The sequence below is a fragment of the Mustelus asterias genome (genome assembly GCF_964213995.1).
Source record: "Mustelus asterias chromosome 26 unlocalized genomic scaffold, sMusAst1.hap1.1 SUPER_26_unloc_20, whole genome shotgun sequence".
In the NCBI taxonomy this organism is placed as follows: Eukaryota; Metazoa; Chordata; class Chondrichthyes; order Carcharhiniformes; family Triakidae; genus Mustelus; species Mustelus asterias.
Window position 1 is genome coordinate 615,961 of NW_027590088.1, and position 14,238 is coordinate 630,198.

The window sequence follows — 14,238 nt, forward strand, 5'->3', positions numbered from 1 at the left end:
CAGAAGCTGCCTTTCTGTGCTCCATTATATCAAAAGATTTCGGCCTGTCTATCACTGCATTTACCATCATGCTGCAATCAGAACGAAGCTGGCCAAGGCGCACAATGCATATATATTGAAAATACCATTTAAGCTTATAATACTTGGTTAATTTGTGGTTGTACAGTTTATAATACCTTTGCAGTTTACAATACCTTTTGCATATTTTGTCCCAGGCACATTGTGAATATGTGTATCAGACACGTTCTACTTACCTTAACCCAGTCTACTTACGTTAGTAAAACTAAAATGAAGGGTCACACACTAAGAATTCTATACTACCACTCCCCCTCCCTCCCCCCCGCATCAGTCCCTGTTGTTGGCCCTTGGCTATAGCCCAAGATAAGGCCACTCAAATAAAAGTGTCCCAATCCTTGTTCCTGTGTCCTGAAGTATGACTGGTCCCTTCTTATCTTGCTTGCTCAACTTAACTGTCATCACTGGTACCATCCCTTCTGTGGACTTCGACAACCTTGCACAAGCACACTTAATTACATTGACAAGCACCATCAATTCCAAGAACACCATGAAAAATATTGCAGTCGCTTGTAGGATTGATGTGTCCAAGTATCCCGGCCAGCGTGAGAGCCAAGCACCTAAGGTTAATGGTACAAGGTATTTGAGTATTTCCACCTCTTTCCTGAAATGATTAACCGGATTAGATATGTTTTCTGAACTATCTGGTACGTACGTGCAACATTCTGATCCAATCACTGCACAAGTCCTGCCCCTTGCCGCCAAGACATGATCTAATGCCAATCTGTGTTGAAGTAACACAGTTTGCATGGTTACCATCTCGTCATTAACCTTAGCAATGGCAGTTGCTGCATCACTGGCGACTTGTTCCAAAATGGAGTGGAGAACCAGAATTTCACAGATCGCTTTAGCTACTCCATATTGGGAAAACAATATGCCAAAGTACCGTTGTGTTGCTGGAAAACCTCGTCGATGTCTTGGCAGGGGAAGGAATTTAGGAATGTGATATATGCATGGGAATGCATATCCAAGGTAACACAACTCCTTCCATCCGACAGGGAGCCAAGGATATGCCCTCTCTCCACAAATCCAATACTTTCCACTGAGAGTTGGATAAGTATTGCCTCCTCTGCAGCAATAAGAAATATTGCAAGACTGATCATTACTAGGTGGATTCAGGCATAGCCAGATGGTTCGATATATCATGTGGTCACATTCACTTATGCCTACGTTTTCCCCTTGGCCTTCCATGTTTCAAACACAATATATCCCTTTTGGTTTTGGTGTTGGCTGTTTTAAAACTAAACTAGGAGCTGGTTTCCCTATGACTTAATTTCGCTGCGCAAGGCTCACTGCTATGAAATTCTTCACTTACCCCTGTACTGATGAATCCTGATATTGGATGTCCAGGATGCATGGAATTCTGGGCTGTTTGATCCACCTTTACTAATTCAGACCATGTTAAAGGCATTGGCTGCAATGGTATTCCCCCTCCTGCATGTATGGGGATGTGCGAACATACACAACACTTCGCCTGACTGGTCAATCTAGCATATGTTTGTCCCATATATTCGTAAGTATTAACAAGTACCACCCGAGGGGAATGCTGAAGGTGCTCAGTTGCTGGTCCCACCTGAGTCCAAATCTGTACGTTCAATACTAACAAGACATAATCACAAGCATTCATTACAACAATCTCTACAACTTCTGTCTTACAATCAAACACAATTGTTGATCAATTTCAGGTAATAATACAGCTTGTTTACAAAACTTGCACAATCACTGCGCCACAATTGCATGCGCTCACGACTTGACTTGCTTCCGCATTGGGGGATGTCCGGTCGAACTTGATTGGAACTGTGCCTTGATTGTAGCTGTGGCAGGTCAGAGACCTTCTGTGCACATAATCTGTAATAGAATTCAGATGGCCTCGCGAGCTTAAATTTAACAATCAGAATAAATTTGATCTAATCAGATTTTCGCCACTTATACTATTATATTAAACCATTCAGTCGCTGGGTCAGGTTTGGTATTTTGGGGTTTACCAACGGCGTTCACAGAGTCCAGTGTTTCCAGCGCGGGTCGCACTTCTCACCAATTAGGGCACATGTCTGCCCTGTAACCAACACATCAATAGGCCCTTCCAAGCGATCTCCTAGCCCCTTTTTGCCTGTCATGAGCTTCAACATTACCTTATCTCCTGGTGAAGGCAATTTAGGAGTACTCTGTCCCACCAATTTAGTCCAATCTCGGTGCTGCTGTTGCGCGATAAACTTCCTCATGAGGAAATGGAGAATGTCTATTAGATCATTCCATATTCAATTCATCCTCTCGACCATCCCTCAACTCTAAGGGTGCTATGGCATGTGAAACCTCTGTTTTATTCCCAACATACGGCAGAGTTCTATCAACGCCCCCCCCCCCCCCACACCCACCACCACCCCCCCCCCCACCCACCCCCGGCCCCTACACATACCGTGAAATGAGTTCCATGATCAGAATCCAGCTGAAGAGGCATTCTCCACCTGGGTATTCTCTCAGTTGCTAATATCACAGCTACTGTTGTAGCTCTGGTATCTTTACATGAAAATGCTTCAACCCATCGAGTAAACTAGTCTACAATTTCTAAACAGTACGCTTTCCCTGTACCCGTGGGAATGGCCCTGGCACATTTATTCGTAAATTCTCCCAGGGTCCTTTGGGTCTGAGTTGACTTCCCATTTTAATCTTGCAGGGACGTCCTGGTACCACTAGGGTGCACTTCAGACCCTCTGACAATGTTCCCATTTCTTCAAGAAATCAAGCATTCTGTCCCTGCTCATGTGTACTATTCCGTGATAAGTCTTCAGCAGCTAATGCTGTATTATTTCAGGAACTATTATTGTCCCTTCTCTCCTCCATAATCCATTATCACCTTTCCATTCTCTATCTTTTTTCCATTCTCCTTTTCCTCTTCATCTGCTTGTTCCTGCACGTGTTTAACATCAATATCTGGACTGTCCTCAACTGCTATTGCTGCTAACCCTATAGGCTTTGTCCACTCCCAATCCGGTTTCACCTGGTCAGCAAAATGATTTCCTTGCTGGACTTTAGCAGGTCGAATAGGATGGAAGAAAATAATATTAAGGGTAAGACGCGTGGCAGTGTGGAAGATCAGAAGGATCTTGGGGTCCGGGTTCATAGGACACTCAAAGCCGCGTCGCAGGTAGAGGCTGTGGTTAAGAAGGCATATGGAATACTGGCCTTCATCAGCAGAGGAATTGAGTTTAGAAATCGGGAGATAATGCTGCAGCTGTACAGGACCCTGGTCAGACCCCACCTGGAGTATTGTGCCCAGTTCTGGTTGCCTCATTACAGAAAGGATGTGGAACCATAGAAAGGGTGCAGAGGAGATTAACAAGGATGTTGCCTGGATTAGGTGACATGCCTTATGAGGATAGGTTGAGAAAGCTAGGTCTTTCCTCCTTGGAGAGACGAAGGATGAGAGGTGACCTGATAGAGGTGTATAAGATGTTGAGAGGTATTGATAGAGTGGATTCTCAGAGGCGTTTACCCAGGACTGAAATGGTTGCCACAAGAGGACACAGGTTTCCGGTGCTGGGGAGTAGGTACAGAGGAGATTTAGGGGTAAGTTTTTCACTCAGAGAGTGGTGGGTGCGTGAAATCGGCTGCCGGTAGTGGTGGTGGATGCAGATTCGATAAGGTCTTTTAAGAGACTTTTGGATAAGTTTATGGAAGTTAGTAAGATAGAGGGTTATAGGTAAGCTGAGTAGGTAGGGATATGTTCGGCACAACTTGTGGGCTGAAGGACTTGTTTGTGCTGGAGCTTTTCTATGTTCTCTGTTTTATGTTAGTTGTTCTCCAATCCTCTGGCACCTCATCCATGGCTAAATACGATGCAAAGATTTTGGCAAAGTCCTGAGCAATTTCTTCCCTCCCCTCTCTCAGTATACGTGGTTAGCCCCCATCTGCTCCTGGGGACTTGATTACCTTAATGTTTTTTTCAACATCTTAAACTCAAATGCCTTCTACATTTCTATCTCGCCATGTCCTGAAATGTCAACATCCTCCTTTTTGCACTCACCATCGACCACATCTTCCTGCTCCTCTCATAATGTTAGGGGGACTGCATTTTTCATTCGCTGGTCGTAACATAGCCACAATAGACGCTATTACTATCAATTACTGATCCAACACTGACGATTATTCATCTGCTAACCCTGGGACAACTGACAGTACCATACATCAGATTAACATCAAGAAATATCCAAGGTTCGTTTGTCAGGATGAAAGAGCGAGCCTGGCAGACAGTTGACCATTACAAAACGTTTGTGCAGCAAGGAGTCCAACAACACGAGGTTAAAGTCCAACAGGTCTGTTTGGTAGCAAACGCCACTAGCTTTCGGAGCGCTGCTCCTTCATCAGGTGAGTGGGAGATCTGCTCACAAGCAGCAAACAGGGCATATAAAGACACAAACTCAATTTGCAGAACAATGAATAATGTTTGGAATGCGAGTCTTTACAGCTAATCAAGTCTTAAAGGTACAGACAAAGTGAGTGGGGGGAGCATTAAGCACAGGTTAAAGAGATGTGTATTGTCTCCAGACAGGGCAGCCAGTCAGATTTTGCAAGTCCAGGCAAGTTGTGGGGGTTACGGATAGTGTGACATGAACCCAAGATCCCGGTTGAGGCCGTCCTCATGTGTGCGGAACCTGGTTATCAGTCTCTGCTCAGCGACTCTGCGCTGTCATGTGTCGTGAAGGCCGCCTTGGAGAACGCTTTCCCGAATATCAGAGGCCGAATGCCGTGACCACTGAAGTGCTCCCCAATAGGAAGACAACAGTCTTGCCTGGTGATTGTCGAGCGATGTTCATTCATCCATTGTCGTAGCGTCTGCATGGTTTCTTCAATGTACCATGCCTCGGGACATCCTTTCCTGCAGTGTATCAGGTAAACAACATTGGCCGAGTTACAAGAGTATGTACCATGTACCTGGTGGATGTTGTTCTCTCGTGAGATGATGGCATCTGTGTCGATGATCCGGCACATCTTGCAGTGGATGCTGTGGCAGGGTTGTGTGGTGTCGTGGTCACTGTTCTCCTGAAGGCTGGGTAATTTGCTGCGGACAATGGTCTGTTTGAAGTTGTGCGGTTGTTTGAAGGCAAGAAGTGGGGGTGTGGGGATGGCCTTGGCGTGATGTTCGTCCTCATCAATGACATGTTGAAGGCTCCGGTGGAGATATCGTAGCTTCTCCGCTCCGGGGAAGTACTGGACGATGAAGGGTACTCTGAACATCTCCTCCGCTGAGCAGAGACTGATAGCCAGGTTCCGCACACATGAGGACGGCCTCTACCGGGATCTTGGGTTCATGCCACACTATCTGTAACCCCCACAACTTTATATGCCCTGTTTGCTGCTTATGAGCAGATCTCCCACTCACCCGATGAAGGAGCAGCGCTCCGAAAGCTAGTGGCGTTTGCTACCAAATAAACCTGTTGTACTTTAACCTGGTGTTGTTAGACTCCTTACTGTGTTTACTCCAGTCCAATGCCGGCATCTCCACGTCAAAACGTTTTTGGACAGGGGAGATATTTCCAACTGATTTGACATTTGAATTATTTTTGTTTTATCAGTTGGTAAAACTTGTGCGAAGAAAGAGAGAGAAAGCATAGGAAAGGTTTCTTTTTTTAGAAAACTTCGAATGAACGTTATAATTAGAGGAATAAAGCATAAATAAACGGGAACTTATACCAAATGATTGTTACCTAATGTTTGTAAAATAATAGTTGGAGCCAATGTCTCTGCCTCCCGCCTCTGAAGTTCATTCCTGAGCATGCAAATATAGTGGTTATTTTCTACATTGGTCATCTAGAATAACGTCATATGAGGGGTGACTAAGTTGATTAGGATTTAGAAGAGGCGGGACTTCATGGAACCTCAGAAAGTTCTATCATGAATAAACAGGGTAGATTCATAAATAATGTTCCCGAAAATGGGAGATTCATTAATTGGGGTCATGGTTTGAGGATAAGGGGTAAACCTTTTTGAACTGAGCTGAGGAGAAATGTTTTCAGCCATAGAGTGGAGAATCTGTGCAATTCCCTACCACAGAAAGTAGTTGAGGTCAAAACGTTGTGTGATTTCGAGAATGAGTTAGGCATCGCTCTTGGGGCTCATTTGATAATGGGATATGGGGGGATGTTGGGATCAGGATTTTGAATTTCGTGATCAGCCATAATCAAAAGGAATGACGGAGCAGGTGCTAAGAGAGGAATTACCGACTCCTTCTATTTACTATGTTCACATGCTGTGGAGAATCGAGTTCATGCCCCGAAACAGTGCTACATGAATTCAAGTAATGAAGTAAATATAGAACAACAAAGCCATCATCAGCAATGCAATCAATGTAACCAATTGAAATTCCTAGAGCCAGAAAAGAGCAAATGAGTATTCCATGTGGCTCTCTGGGCCAACAGAAATTATAGATTCCACTCCATCTTCAAGGTCCAGTATTCTAACATTATCGTCAAGCAAATGATCAATGACTCGCTCAATGAGAAGATGTTCTGATATGCTGCCAGGAGCAGAACCAGGCCTATGTGAAAATGTTGTGCAAGCCTGGTGGAGCGACAGCATACAACTGTACACGTGCACAACAGGAGGAGGAGCTGCAGCATCGGACAACCAATGGAGAAGAAAACAAATCCCACATGATAGCTGAACCATATCAGGAATGGACATGAGCTTGAAGCAACAAATCTACCCCCGCCCCTACCAACAGATGCGCCCTGGCATGCTGAGCATTCCTTGTGTATTTCTTTACTTTTTAATTTCATTCAGCTTCATACTCAGTATAGAGTCATAGAGTTATAGAGGTTTACATCATGGAAACAGGCCCTTCCACCCCAACTGGTCTATGCTGCCCAGTTGTCACGATTAAGCTCGTCCCAATTGCCAGCATTTGGCCCATATGCCTTCGCATCAATCCTGCCCATGCACTTGTCTAAATGACTTTTAAAATATAAAATTGTACCTGCCTCTACTACTGCATTAGGCAGCTCGTTTCAGAAACTGACCATCCTCTGTGTGAAAGAATTGACCCTCTAGATTCTTTTCTATCTCTCCACTCTCACCTGAAACCTATGCCCTCTAGTTTTAGACTATCCTATCTTTGGGAGAAGATGTTGACTATCTTTCTTATCTCTGCCGTCCATTATTTTATATATCTGTATTAGATCAGCCCTCAGCCTCCTGCTCCACGGAAAAAAATCCCAGTCTATCCAGCTTCCCCATTAATCTCAAAACCTCAAGCCCCGGTAGCATCCTAGAAAATCTTTTCTGCACTCTCTCTCGTTGAATATCATTATTTCCATAATAGGTTGACCACAACTGTACACTGTATTCGAAATGTGGGCTCACCAATACCTTGTACAATTTCAATAAGACGTCCCAACTCCTGTATTGAATGTTCTGACCGATGAAACAAAGCATGCCGAATGCTCTCTTCACCATCCTGTCCAGCAGTGTCTCCACTTTCAAAGAACTATGAACCTGCACTCCTCGATCTCTTTGTTCTATAACTCTCCCCTACGCCTAACTTTAACTGAGTAAGTCCTGCCCTGGGTTCAAGATACCAAAACTATCACTTCACATTTATCTGAATTAAAATCCAACTGCCATTCATCGGCCCATTGGTCCAATTGACCAAGATCCTGTTTCAATCCGAGATAACCGTCTTCACTGTCCACTCTGCCACCAATCTTGGTGTCATCTGCAAACTTACGAACCACACCTCCTAAATTTTCATCCAATCAATAATATAAATGACAAATAACAGCGGACACAGCAATGATCCCTGACGCACAGCACTGGTCACAGGCCTCCAGTAGAAAAACAGCCCTGTTCAATCGCTCTCTGTCTTCTGTCATCAAACCAACTTTGCATCCAATTGGCTCCCTCACCCGAGATCGCGTGCGATTTAACCTCATGCAGCAAAATGCATTATGGTGCCTTGGCAAAGGCCTCACTAAAGTGTATATTGAGAACGTGGTCTGCACTGCCCTCATCTCCCTTCTTGCTAACCCTTTCAAAAAATTCAATCAGCTTGGCGAGACATGAATTTCCACTCACAAATCCATGCTGATTGTTCCGAATCATTCATTTCCTCTCTAAATACCTGTCGATCCTGTCTCTCTGAATAATTTCTTGAAACTTAAGCAGTCCCGTCTTTCGGCTCACCAGCCTGTAGTTCCCAGGCTTTTCCCTGGAGACCTTCTCAAACAAAGGCACAACATATTCCCGCCGCCAATTTTCATGCAGCTCACGTGGTGCTGTCGATGATACAAAGGCCTCTGCGGCAGCTGCAATTTTCTCCCTATTCTCCCGTGTTGCTTTTCCACAGGAGTGGATATATTTGTTCATTATTAGACGGTGTTAATTTCTAATCAGATTTCTGAAAATCAAGCAGCACATGCAGCAATGTCAGGTGCGAGTTCGCGTATTTCATGTTGCTAACTTGCCTCACGAATGCCACCTCAGTTCCACAATCTATTAGACACAATTCAAGAACCGGAAGGAATACTCTCCACGTGTCCGGATGAGAGCAGTGGTATCTGCACGCAAACAGTTTGACACGGAATTGGCTGCGCATTTCGATTATTATATGATAGCCTTGTCACTCACACGCCAGTCTGTAGAATTAGTCGATAGCGAACTACAATAGGCTGCATGAGGAACCTGTGATGCAGTGGCCAGCGTCCTCACCTTTGAGCCGGAATCTACGGATAGAATTCGCACTTCAGGACCTGTTGTCCAAAGAGTATACATTCGGAGCCGGCCCCACCGTTTTGAGTAACAACATTATATCTGTCCAGGATACACCAGGGGGAGGAAGTAAGAGTTGGAATGATTTTTGGGGCGGCACGGCAGCAAACTGGTTAGCACTGCTTCTTCACAGCTCCATGGTCCCGGGTTCGATTCCCAGCTCGGGTCACTGTCTGTGTGGAGTTTGCACATTCTCCTCGTGTCTGCGTGGGTTTCCTCCGGGTGCTCCGGTTTCCTCCCACAGTCCAAAGATGTGCGGGTTAGGTTGATTGGCCAGGTTAAAAATTGCCCCTTTGAGTCCTGGGATGTGTAGATTAGTGGGTAAATATGTGGGGGTAGGGCCTGGGTGGGATTGTCGGTGCAGACTCGATGGGCCGAATGGCCTCCTTCTGCACTGTAGGGTTTCTATGATTTCTATGATTTCTATGGTCAGGTATATCATGGAAAGAAATTTGACTTCGAACAATCAGGATCCATAGCTCCAGGCCGCAAGAAGCATGTTAACGTGGATCATACCACAGGAAGACAGAATCCGTGTGTGACTGGTTGTGTCAATTGGCTGGATGGAAGGTGTGGAATATATTAGTGGCAACATAGAAACAAAGAAACTAGAGCAGGAATAGGCCATTGAGTATCACAGAGTATCCATTGATTGTAAACCGCACATCTCATTCATGGTTCTGTATAAGGCATTGATACAATATGCAGGTGTCTTTGATGGCCTTGTCACTCACTCCGCAGTCTTTAGAATAAGCAGATAACGAACTACTATTGACTGCATGAGTGACCTGTGGTGCAGTGAGCAGCGTCCCCGCTTTGAACAAGAATGTACGGATATAATTCTCACTTCAAAATTATTTCACCAGTGAAGCTTGGCATTAACTTTAAACACAGGGACCTTAATGTCCTTCATTCATCTGAATGGGTGAAAAACAGTCAGTAACTGGGCGTTGACATTTCGCAATGTTTCTAATGTTGAACCCGCATCTTTGACCTAAAGAGCGAGTTAAGAAGAGCCAGGAGGGGACATGAGAAGTCTTTGGCAGATAGGATCAAGGAAAACCCAAAAGCTTTCTCTAGGTATGTCAGGAGTAAAAGAATGACTAGGGTAAGATTAGGGCCAGTCAAGGACAGTAGTGGGAATTTGTGCGTGGAATCTGAAAAGATAGGAGAGGCACTAACTGAATATTTTTCGTCGGTATTCACACAGGAGAGGGACAGTGTTGTCGAGCAGAGTACTGAGATGCAGGCTGTTGGACTGGACGGGATTGAGGTTCATAAGGAGGAGGTGTTAGCAATTCTGGAAAGGGTAAAAATAGATAAGTCCCCTGGGCCAGATGTGATTTATCCTCGGATTCTCTGGGAGGCGAGAGAGAAGATTGCAGAGCCTTTAGCTTTGATCTTTGTGTCGTCATTGTCTACAGGAACAGTGCCAGAAGACTGGAGGATAGCAAATGTTGTCCCCTTGTTCAAGAAGGGGAGTAGATACAACCCTGGTAATTATAGACTCGTGAGCCTTACTTCAGTTGTGGGCAAAGTTTTGGAAAGGATTATGAGAGATAGGATTTATAATAATCTAGAAAGGAATAATTTGATTAGGAATAGTCAGCACGGTTTTGTGAAGGGTAGGTCGTCCCTCACAAACCTTATTGAGTTCTTTGAGAAGGTGACCAAAGAGGTGGATGAGGGTAAAGCGGTTGATGTGGTGTATATGGATTTCAGCAAGTGTTTGATAAGGTTCCCCATGGTAACCTATTGCAGAAAATACGGACACATGGGATTGAGGCTGATTTACTGGTTTGGATCAGGAATTGCCTTGCTGCAAGAAAACAGAGAGTGGTGGTTGATGGGAAATGTTCATCCTGGAGTTCAGTTCCTAGTGGTGTACCGCAAGGATCTGTTTTGGAGCCACTGCTGTTTGTCATTGATATAAATGACCTGGATGAGGGCGTAGAAGGATGGATTATTAAATTTGCAGATGACACCAGAGTCGGTGGAGTTGAAAACAGTGTGGAGGGAAGTGGCAGGTTACAGAGGGACATAGATAAGCTGCAGAGCTTGGCTGAGAGGTGGTAAATGGAGTTTAATGCGGAAAAGTGTGAAGTCATTCACTTTGGAAGGAGTAACAGGAATACAGAGTACAGGGCTAACGGTAATATACTTGGCAGTGTGGATGAACAGAGAGATCTGGGTGTCCATGTGCATACATCCCTGAAAGTTGGCACCCAGGTTGATAGGGTAGTTAAGAAGGCTTACGGTGTGTTAGCTTTTCCCACATTTCCCACAGAGGATGCGCGCGCGCCACAGAGGATGCGCGCGCGCCACAGAGGAGGCACGCGCGCGCGCCACAGAGGATGCGCGCGCGCCACAGAGGATGCGCGCGCGCCACAGAGGATGCGCGCGCGCCACAGAGGATGAGCGCGTGCGCCACAGAGGATGCGCGCGCGCCACAGAGGATGCGCGCGCGCGCCACAGAGGATGCGCGCGCGCCACAGAGGATGGGCGCGCGCCACAGAGGATGCGCGCGCCACAGAGGATGCGCGCGCGCCACAGAGGATGCGCGCGCCACAGAGGATGCGCGCGCGCGCCACAGAGGATGCGCGCGCGCGCCACAGAGGATGCGCGCGCGCCACAGAGGATGCGCGCGCGCCACAGAGGATGCGCGCGCGCGCCACAGAGGATGCGCGCGCGCGCCACAGAGGATGCGCGCGCGCCACAGAAAATGCGCGCATGCGCCACAGAGGATGCGCGCGCGCGCCACAGAGGATGCGCGCGCGCGCCACAGAGGATGCGCGCGCCACAGAGGATGCGCGCGCGCCACAGAGGATGCGCGCGCGCCACAGAGGATGCGCGCGCGCCACAGAGGATGCGCGCGCGCGCCACAGAGGATGCGCGCGCGCGTGCCACAGAGGATGCGCGAGCGCGCCACAGAGGATCGGGGGGAGGGGCAGAGAGGATCGGGGGGAGGGGCAGAGAGGATCGGGAGGAGGGGCAGAGAGGATCGGGGGGAGGGGCAGAGAGGATCGGGGGGAGGGGCAGAGAGGATCGGGGGGGAGGAGCAGAGAGGATCGGGGGGGAGGGGCAGAGAGGATCGGGGGGGAGGGGCAGAGAGGATCGGGGGAGGGGCAGAGAGGATCGGGGGGAGGGGCAGAGAGGAATAGGGGGGAGGGGCAGAGAGGATCGGGGGGAGGGGCAGAGAGGATCGGGGGGAGGGGCAGAGAGGATCGGGGGAGGGGCAGAGAGGATCGGGGGGGAGGGGCAGAGAGGATCGGGGGGGAGGGGCAGAGAGGATCGGGGGGAGGGGCAGAGAGGATCGGGGGAGGGGCAGAGGGGATCGGGGGGAGGGGCAGAAAGGATCGGGGGGAGGGGCAGAGAGGATCGGGGGGAGGGGCAGAGAGGATCGGGGGGAGGGGCAGAGAGGATCGGGCAGCGGGGGGGGGGGAAGCTGGAGGCGGGGGGGGGGGAAGCTGGAGGCGGGGTGCGGAAGCTGGAGGCGGGGGGGGGGAAGCTGGAGGCGGGGGGGGAAGCTGGAGGCGGGGGGGGGGAAGTTGGAGGCGGGGGGGGAAGCTGGAGACGGGGGGGGAAGCTGGAGGCGGGGGGGGGGGGAAGCTGGAGGCGGGGGGGGGGAAGCTGGAGGCGGGGGGGGGGGAAGCTGGGGGGGGAAGCTGGAGGCGGGGGGGGGAACTGGAGGCGGAGGGGGGGAAGCTGGAGGCGGGGGGGGAAGCTGGAGGCGGGGGGGGGAAGCTGGAGGCGGGGGGGGAAGCTGGAGGCGGGGGGGGGAAGCTGGAGGCGGGGGGGGGAAAGCTGGAGGCGGGGGGGGGGAAGCTGGAGGCGGGGGGGGGGGAAGCTGGAGGCGGGGGGGGGGAAGCTGGAGGCGGGGGGGGGGGGAAGCTGGAGGCGGGGGGGGGAAGCTGGAGGCGGTGGGGTGGGAAGCTGGAGGCGGGGGGGGGAGAGGGGAATTTGGGGTGAGAGACTGAGGGCGGGGGGTTTAAAAGGATTGGGAGTGCATTCAGGAGAGGGATTCGGGGGGATTGAGCTGAGAGGGGAATCTATAGGGCATTGGCAGTAAGGGGAGGGGGGGACTCAGCAGCGGGTTTTGGGTCTGTTGGTGGGGCGGGGAAAGGCGTTGGGGGAACAGATGGAGAGGGGTAGCAGGGGGGGCAAACTCGGGGTGGGGGCAAACTCGGGTGGGGGCAAACTCGGGGGGGGGGCAAAGTCAGGGGGAGCTGGGCAATTCGGGGGGGGGAATGTCGGGGGGGCAATGTTGGGGGGGGGCAAGTCAGGGGGAGGGTTAGGGTTCGGACAAAGTCGGGGGGGGCAGTCAGAGGGGGCAAAGTCGGGGGGGGGGAATGTCGGGGGGGCAATGTCGGGGGGGGCAATGTCGGGGGGGGGCAATGTCGGGGGGGGGAATGTCGGGGGGGGGGAATGTCGGTGGGGGGGAATGTCGGGGGGGGGGAATGTCGGGGAGAGAGATTGAGAGGGAGAGAGATTGAGAGGGAGAGAGATTGAGAGGGAGAGAGATTGAGAGGGAGAGAGATTGAGAGGGAGAGAGATTGAGAGGGAGAGAGATTGAGAGGGAGAGATTGAGAGGGAGAGAGATTGAGAGGGAGAGATTGAGAGGGAGAGAGATTGAGAGGGAGAGAGATTGAGAGGGAGAGAGATTGAGAGGGAGAGAGATTGAGAGGGAGAGAGATTGAGAGGGAGAGAGATTGAGAGGGAGAGAGATTGAGAGGGAGAGAGATTGAGAGAGAGAGAGATTGAGAGAGAGAAAGATGGAGAGGAAGATTGAGAGGAGGCTGCAAACAGAGAGAAAAGCAGGGCTGAGGCGGGAAAGGTGCAGACAGAAAGTGAAGAGGTTCATACTCACCATCGCACATGTTTTCCCTCGGTGATCTCTCCAACTCCTTCCATCCCCTCTCCCATGGTGGGGAGAGAGATCCAGGAACAGGGGCTTTGTGCTGGGAAAGGGGGGGGGGGGGTTAAAATATCAGAGCTGGAACTCCATGCAAGCACACACTGACTCACTCACTCACAAAGACACAGCTTACCTGATACTTACCAACCCACGTGGAGAGAGAGACTGGACAAAGGAGCCTCAGCCTTTTTATAACCTCACTGAGTCACTCAAACTGTCCACACCTCCCCAATCACCCCTCCATCCAACCACAGCTCCTCCACCTCACCTGAACCCACCTACTCCAGGTATGGGCCAGTCCAACACCAACCTGTCTCTGAGTGTGTGGGGGGGTGTTTGTGTGTGTGGGGGTTAGTGAGCACCAGGCAAATGGTTCATCCCAAGGCTCTCCCTTCCCCCCCATCCCAGCTTCACATCACCAGCACTGGTAGCTGAGCGAAGATGGATTTAAATGAACCAGCAGCCCTGCACTGCCAGGGAGAGAG

The 14,238-nt window shown here is 49.7% G+C and overlaps 1 pseudogene; it reads left to right on the top strand.

Annotated features, from left to right (window-relative positions):
• The first annotated feature begins 433 nt into the window (after nt 1-433).
• The window catches only part of LOC144482127 (SWI/SNF-related matrix-associated actin-dependent regulator of chromatin subfamily A member 5-like), a 56,425-nt pseudogene continuing 42,620 nt past the window's right edge, over nt 434-14,238 (top strand).